At 35.0% G+C, this 6,534-nt stretch overlaps 2 long non-coding RNA genes across 4 annotated transcripts; one reads left to right on the top strand and one right to left on the bottom strand.

Moving 5' to 3' along the window:
• The first annotated feature begins 814 nt into the window (after positions 1-814).
• Positions 815-3,018, top strand: LOC131661840 (uncharacterized). 2 transcript variants are annotated; one of them, XR_009301283.1, is made up of 3 exons: positions 815-1,274; positions 1,391-1,857; positions 2,450-3,018. It is a non-coding gene; the product is annotated as an uncharacterized LOC131661840 (long non-coding RNA). The 2 variants fall into 2 exon arrangements; XR_009301282.1 differs by having other exon boundaries at positions 816-1,274; positions 1,391-1,832.
• Positions 3,019-4,030: 1,012 nt separating this feature from the next.
• Positions 4,031-5,834, bottom strand: LOC131661839 (uncharacterized). Of its 2 annotated transcripts, none has more exons than XR_009301281.1 (6): positions 5,650-5,834; positions 5,383-5,521; positions 5,245-5,301; positions 4,972-5,070; positions 4,758-4,812; positions 4,031-4,244 (listed from the first exon to the last, which is right to left on the bottom strand). It is a non-coding gene; the product is annotated as an uncharacterized LOC131661839 (long non-coding RNA). The 2 variants fall into 2 exon arrangements; XR_009301280.1 differs by having other exon boundaries at positions 4,031-4,241; positions 5,650-5,833.
• Between the last annotated feature and the right edge of the window lie 700 nt (positions 5,835-6,534).

The following is a 6,534-nucleotide window of genomic DNA, read 5'->3' as shown; positions in this document are numbered from 1 at the left end:
CTATGAAAAAAGAGTATTAGCATGATTCGCGTCGTCCTTTTTTAGATGTTTTAAAGTTGAAAAGAAAAAGGAAAAGAACCTAATCTAATATGAACTAAAAGATTATTCTAAGTCCTAAAATTGTCTAATTAAGATCTACCTAAAATTATAGGTTTTGCCTAAAGGGAAGACTAACCTAAAAGTCATGAATTATGGGTCCTAAATCTAAAGGAACACACAAGTGAAATTACAAGATTAATCACAAGTAAGCATGATACAAAATTAGTACAAAATTGACTTAAAAAGTGACTTGAAAATGTAGCACCAAACATGAAAGTAAATGATTCAAAATATAGCATGAAATGGATTAAAAGACTATTTATTTTTGTGAGAATTTTATGAAGAAAATGGATTCTAATCTAAGTAAGAAAGAAATAAAAGAATTAGCCTAAAACTAATATTTTGTGAACATTTTTATATGACAAAATTATGTATTGAAGTCTAAGGATTAGTAAGAAAATTTAGCAATTTAATTACTCAAAGAAAATGGAAAAAAAAAAAAACTAATTAATCTAAATAACAAAATGATAGAACCAGGGGGGTGCAAACTGAAATATAGAGTGTGAAGAGCAGGCGCTGGGCCCAGGGTGTTGGCCCAGCAGGTTTTTTGTTATTGTTTCTTTAACACACCAAAAATGGTGCGTATGGGTCACAGGGGATGTGTGCGAATAGCAGCTTGGCCCAAGAATTGTTTTTATCATATTATGCTTAGAGTTTTTTTAATCAATTATGCAACTTGTTTAATAAACAAAAAAGAGATTAAAAATAAGAAAAATAAAACAATGAAGATTAGGGTTCAACATTGGGGGTCGATTAAACTTCTTCTCAAACTCTCTCCTTCTCGTTTTCACCTCTTTCAAAACGAAAGAAACGGCGGTGGCGGAGACTTCATCTTCTCCGACCAAACCGATCCCTCCGGCCACCGTAAATAACACACCCTCGTCTCCTCTCTCAGACCTCTCAAATTCTCACCTCTAATGCCTCGAATTTCCTCCCAAACTATCATAGTCAACCCTAGATCTAACCAAAATTCAATTAAACCAAGACGGTGATGACCTAGAGAACGAGGCCATGGGGGAAGGAACTAGGAAATCTCGATCTTCACGGTGGTATCAAGAATGTCGAAAAAAGATTAAGTTTCAGGGATTGAGTAAGCTTACCTACCGGAGAACGGTCCGGCGCCTCTTCGACGGCTGTTGCTGGCGAAATAAACGCGTCGGAAAACTTCACGTCCGGTATACCTCCCTTCCTTTCTGCTTTCTTTCGCCGTCTTCTTCTTCTCCTTCCTTTTTTCGGTTTTCTGTAAGTTGTTGATGAAGCGATAATGATGATGATGTTGTTATCGTTGCAGATGAATGTGAGTTGAAGCTTCTATGTGGAGAAGATCGTCGTTAATGATGTCATGTGGTTGCAGAGGTGAGAAGATGTGATGATGATTGCGGTTGAATTTGTTGCGAATTGAAGATCAATGTGTGAAGTCGAAGATTGAAGATGAGAGATCCTGGGAGTGAGAATCTTGTGATTCCTCTGAGAAGTTTTGGTGAACGATCTCTGAAGATGAATGGAGGTGATGATGAGTGAAAGTGAAGATAATGGTGGAGAGCAAAGAATGGTGAAGATTGAAGCATAAGGTGTGTGATGAAAATGGAGGAGTTTGGTTCAAAGTTGATGAAGATTGATGATTTGATGAAGAGAGAGTGATGAATGAAGAAGGTGATTGAAGATGAAGGTTATGGATTTTTGAGAGAGTGGTGAAGAGGCTCTTTGAAGTGTCGTGACTCTGATTTATAGAGGTGAGGGAAGGTTCTGTGATTCCAGGTTCACTTTCTACTCTCCTTTTTTTTCTGTTGAATCTGTTATAGATGCTGTTAGAAGTTGGTTAGTTAGTAGTTATGAGATGGTTGGGTTGAAACTGAATTCGGTTACATTCAGTTATAGCTGTTATGACTTTCTGTTATGGTTTGTTGGAGTTTCTGTTTGGCAGTTAGAAACTGTTATAGGTGGTTAGAGGTGGTTTAGGTTAGTTATGAATTCTTTTGAGCTGGCAGTTCAGTTAGTTTGTTTGGGAAGTTAGTTAATATGCAGTACCTTTGTTCTGGTTTAGATGGACAAATTTAGAGTTAAATGAAGTGGCTGACCTGATTGAAACCAAATTAAAACTGTGCCTTTTCTGCTGAACTCCTGTACTCACACATTTGCATCTGTTTTTCTTGTTAGAACTGAACTAAGTTATGTGTGAATTGATGTTAAGATGACGCTTCAGTTTTGTTTAATTCAATTTGTTCAAAGTTGCAGGTGCTTTTTTTTTGTTTAATGTTCTTTGAATCAGCCTGGTTTTGATATGACTGACTGTATGCACACCCTGCTTGCAGTAGCCTTCCCTTTTGACTTGTCTTGGATTGTCTTGCAGGTTAATATTGTGAACCAGGGGTGATTCTCATGGTCAATAGCACAGTGACCTATAGCATTCACCAAATGCCTATTCCTTAAATAAAGTAACACCTTCAAATTCTGATCGATGTTTTTGCTCTGAAATTGTGTGGATCTGATGTATAGACTGTGTTAGACTTTATTTACATTGTGCAGGATGTTTGAACATGACTTGGTGTTGAGTACTGTAGGGAGGTGTTTATGTACAATTCTGTTTTGAATTTTTGGTTTATGGTTTAAATGTGTGAACTGGTTTATGAACTGGTTTATTTTCTCTGTATTGCAGGTTGGTGGCAGCTTGGTTCAAAGACTTTGGCATGAGGGCATATTGACAAGTGATGGAGTGGAATTGTCAAGAAGTTACACAGGGTTGAAACTGTTAGGTGTAGGATTAGCAAGCAAACTTTTTTTGTTTTCTCTTTTGAAATAAGCTTGAATTGTAATGGATAACTTGAGTGTAAATCCTTAATGTAATGTATTGAAACATGTACAATGAAAACTTCTTGTAACAGCTTCTTGTATGTGGAATAAAATTATTCTTGAATGGAACTTTGGTCTTTGGATATGGTTGAAAGTGTAACATGGTCTCTCTTCCTTCAAAGTTGAATTAATTCTTTTTCCTTTGCTTTTGAATGAGAGCTATAGAATAAACCAATTGCCAAAATGGTCAAAAATAATAGTGGTTGGTCAACTAAAAAAGTCAACCTTCCCAGGTTGATTTGTTGACCAAAAGCCAACTCATATAAACCCTTTTTTTTTTTCTTGCGATGACTTAATAATAAGGGACCCAATCTTCGACCTTGTAGGGAAATAAACCCTAATCCTTATTCTTGATGAGTTCGGATGAAGATTACCCATGTAGCTTAGTGGAGAAGAAATAGATAGTGTCCATACTTCAAAATCCTATTTCCATAGTTCAATACTCAAAGAAGAACTAAACAAATCAAACTTGAATGAAATAGAAGTCCCAATTTTTCAGATCCTTGATCCTAATGTCAGATTTATTTACTAATGATGCATGATGTGTTACATGGTCTAGTGGATATATGCAGATAGGGGTGGACATCGGTTCGGGCCGGATCGGGTTCGGGCCCAAAACCTCAATCCGGCCCAACCCTCGGGTGCCATATACTGGCCCAATTCCGACCATTCCAAACATCGGTTTTCTCGGGTTCGGGTTCAAACGGGTTCGGATAACTAAATCGGTTTATTTCGGATTTCACTTGCAGATGGGCCAAAACAAAATCCAGCCCAAATAGTAAACTCCATAGATTTTTTTTTATTATTCTTATTATAAATCAAGTCATTGTACCGCTCAAATTTTATTTTATTTTAATAATTACAAAATTACTTAATTTTTTAATAAAAAAACTATTGATTTTTTAATAAAAAAACTATTGATTCTTTGGATGAAAAATAGTAATTATTTTGAGTCAATAATAGAGGAATATTTTCAATAAAATTGGATACCAAATCATTCAAAAACAATATTAAATTCCTTAAAATAATGGGTTTCTTTGGAACCACTTTACCAACTAAATTATTTTGGAGCATAATAAAATGCAGTAACATTCAACACATTAACATTCAACAAAAATGCATTACAAATCCATAAATGCAGTTTTAAATAGCCAATAATAAATTCATAAATGCATTTAAATTTCATAACATAGTGAACAAAAATCCTCTTTACTGCTATCTTCCAGCCCCTGTGATATAAACAGAATATTAACTTCCTTTGTAATTTCTACACCAGTATAGTTGGTTAATTCCTGCTGCACAGAAAGTAAAATAGAATTAAAACTGATAAGATTTCAAATTTGGTCTGGTTGAATAACTCATCCTTAAGAATACACCTAAAATAACATTGGTAAGAAAGAGCTTCATGTAGATATGTCAAGTTAAAAACTAATAATAATCTTTAAACTCCGATAAGAAATTGATCATAATCTTCTTCTCCTGTAACAAATTGATCCTTATAATATTTAAAATATAATATCAAAAATATTAAGTGATTAGCATTGGAATTTCAGTATGAATACATGTTTCCATCGCATTATATCGCGCCGGTATCAGCTTTTCATCAAGACTGACTATAGGCATGTAATGACTGCATTGGAGAACCATTTTCAGTTATGCATGACAACAAAAGTTACAATCATATTATCATAACAGTGAATAGTATAGAAAATAGAATTTTTCCTACAGACTGTTAGACCCAAAATTCAACTTTCAATAGTTAAAAACAAGAGTATTGCAATAAGATTCATACTAATGTATTCACATACCTTGGCATCTTGTGCTGCTGGAATGATGTTGAATAACAATTTTCTTGGCAACACCCTAATCACAACCACAAACCCAAATCACACATAGTCCAAATCATTAATCAATTAGATTCTAAATAAATTTTTACTATTCAATATGGAATCATTAAAAAATGACAGTTAATTAGTAATCAATAAAATAATTGTGAATGATAGATCAATACAAGGAATGAACCTTCAAGTGGGCAGCAGCTTTATCTTTATCAGTGAAAACACCAGTAAACTCAACAACAAAAGCAGCTCCAACTTCATCCATGGGATCTCTCCAGGGTTCCTAATATTCAGATGCAATCGCATTAACAAACTAATAGTAGATTTAACTTCTCAGATCCACAATCAGAAATAGTAGATTTAACTTCTAAAATCAAACAAAAAATTACAAAAATAACCTAGTTCCAAAAAAAACAACTTCTTTTGCACGGACAAGAAGGGTTTTAGAGTCCTTAACCTTAAGTTTAAAATGCTTCCACTAGTCATGAACAGAATAAAACTTGAACATATATGTCTGCAAATCGAGAAACAAAACGCATTGTAAAACGCAAAGAGCAAAATCAAAACGAGTTAGTTCAGTGAAAAAAGAATTTACCAGTGTAATCAGTAGTGATGAAAGGATTGTTGATGGAAACGAGTTCAACATCGTTTCTTTGAAGAGGAACTCTCGCAACTAAACGACTGATCCTCCTGAATCCTGTATGATGATAGCTGTCTTTGGAAGTCGTCATCATCTACAACAAGTAATATACAACAAGATTTCCCTTAATAAGCTAATAGAGTCTTAGTGTTTTAAGAAGAAGGGGGAGAAAAAAAGAATATGGAACGGAAATAAGAAGAAAAAGAAGAAGAGAGAACTTACGGTAAGACAAAAATATGGAACGATAAGAGATAGATGTTCATAGCATAACGGCGGCGGCTGAAACCCTAACTCACAGATGATGAAAACAAGGAAGCGGCGGAAACTCAAAGAAGAAGTGAGAGAATAAGAAACCCTAATCCTCTGAAATATCTATATGGATTTCATTTGGGCCAAATATCTGAGACCCAATGCAATAATAACTATTTGTATATAAGATTTTCGGTTCGGATCGGATTCCGACGGATCACATTTTATCAACCGAGCCCGACCAGTCTTAACCATTGTTATCCAAATAGTTGGACCGAAATAACCCGAAAACCGAAGTAACCCGATCCGTGGCTGAAAACTAGTTTCGGACCGGTCGGTTACAGCCGAATGGTAATGTTTTGTCCACCCCTATATGCAGATGAATATGAAACTTAAGTCAATTATAAATAAAATTAGGTGGGCAAATTTTGGGGTGCAACAGTTGGTCGTAGATTCCAAAAAATAAATGGCAGCAACAAGCACGTGTGAGTTATACCTAGGGCCAACTCTTGAGAGTTGTATCAGGTTAAAGTTACCCTGATCTTTGCAACCTTTTCCTTCTTTTTTTGAACCCTATCCACCCACTTGTTGTAGGAAGGATTGTTAGTCGAATGAGATGACCGAAACACACGGTTCTTCATGAAGTTGAAATCAAATGGTTCATTCCTAAACACTAAAGTCGCATGAGGGGAAACTATGGAAGAAATGTGCCAAATTCCAAGGTTTCTTAATTTACTTAGGTAGAGGACCCATTAAAGCATCAATAGTGCCTAAAATAGGATATGGAATCAGTATATAAGAATTCAATATAGTTCTCTTTTCATCTACCATCAGAGATTCAGGAACATAGGTATAATC

Source organism: Vicia villosa, linkage group LG3, assembly GCF_029867415.1.
Source record: "Vicia villosa cultivar HV-30 ecotype Madison, WI linkage group LG3, Vvil1.0, whole genome shotgun sequence".
Classification (NCBI taxonomy): domain Eukaryota; kingdom Viridiplantae; phylum Streptophyta; class Magnoliopsida; order Fabales; family Fabaceae; genus Vicia; species Vicia villosa.
The sequence above is the reverse complement of the archived record's forward strand: the minus strand, read 5'-3'. Positions and strand labels throughout refer to the sequence as shown.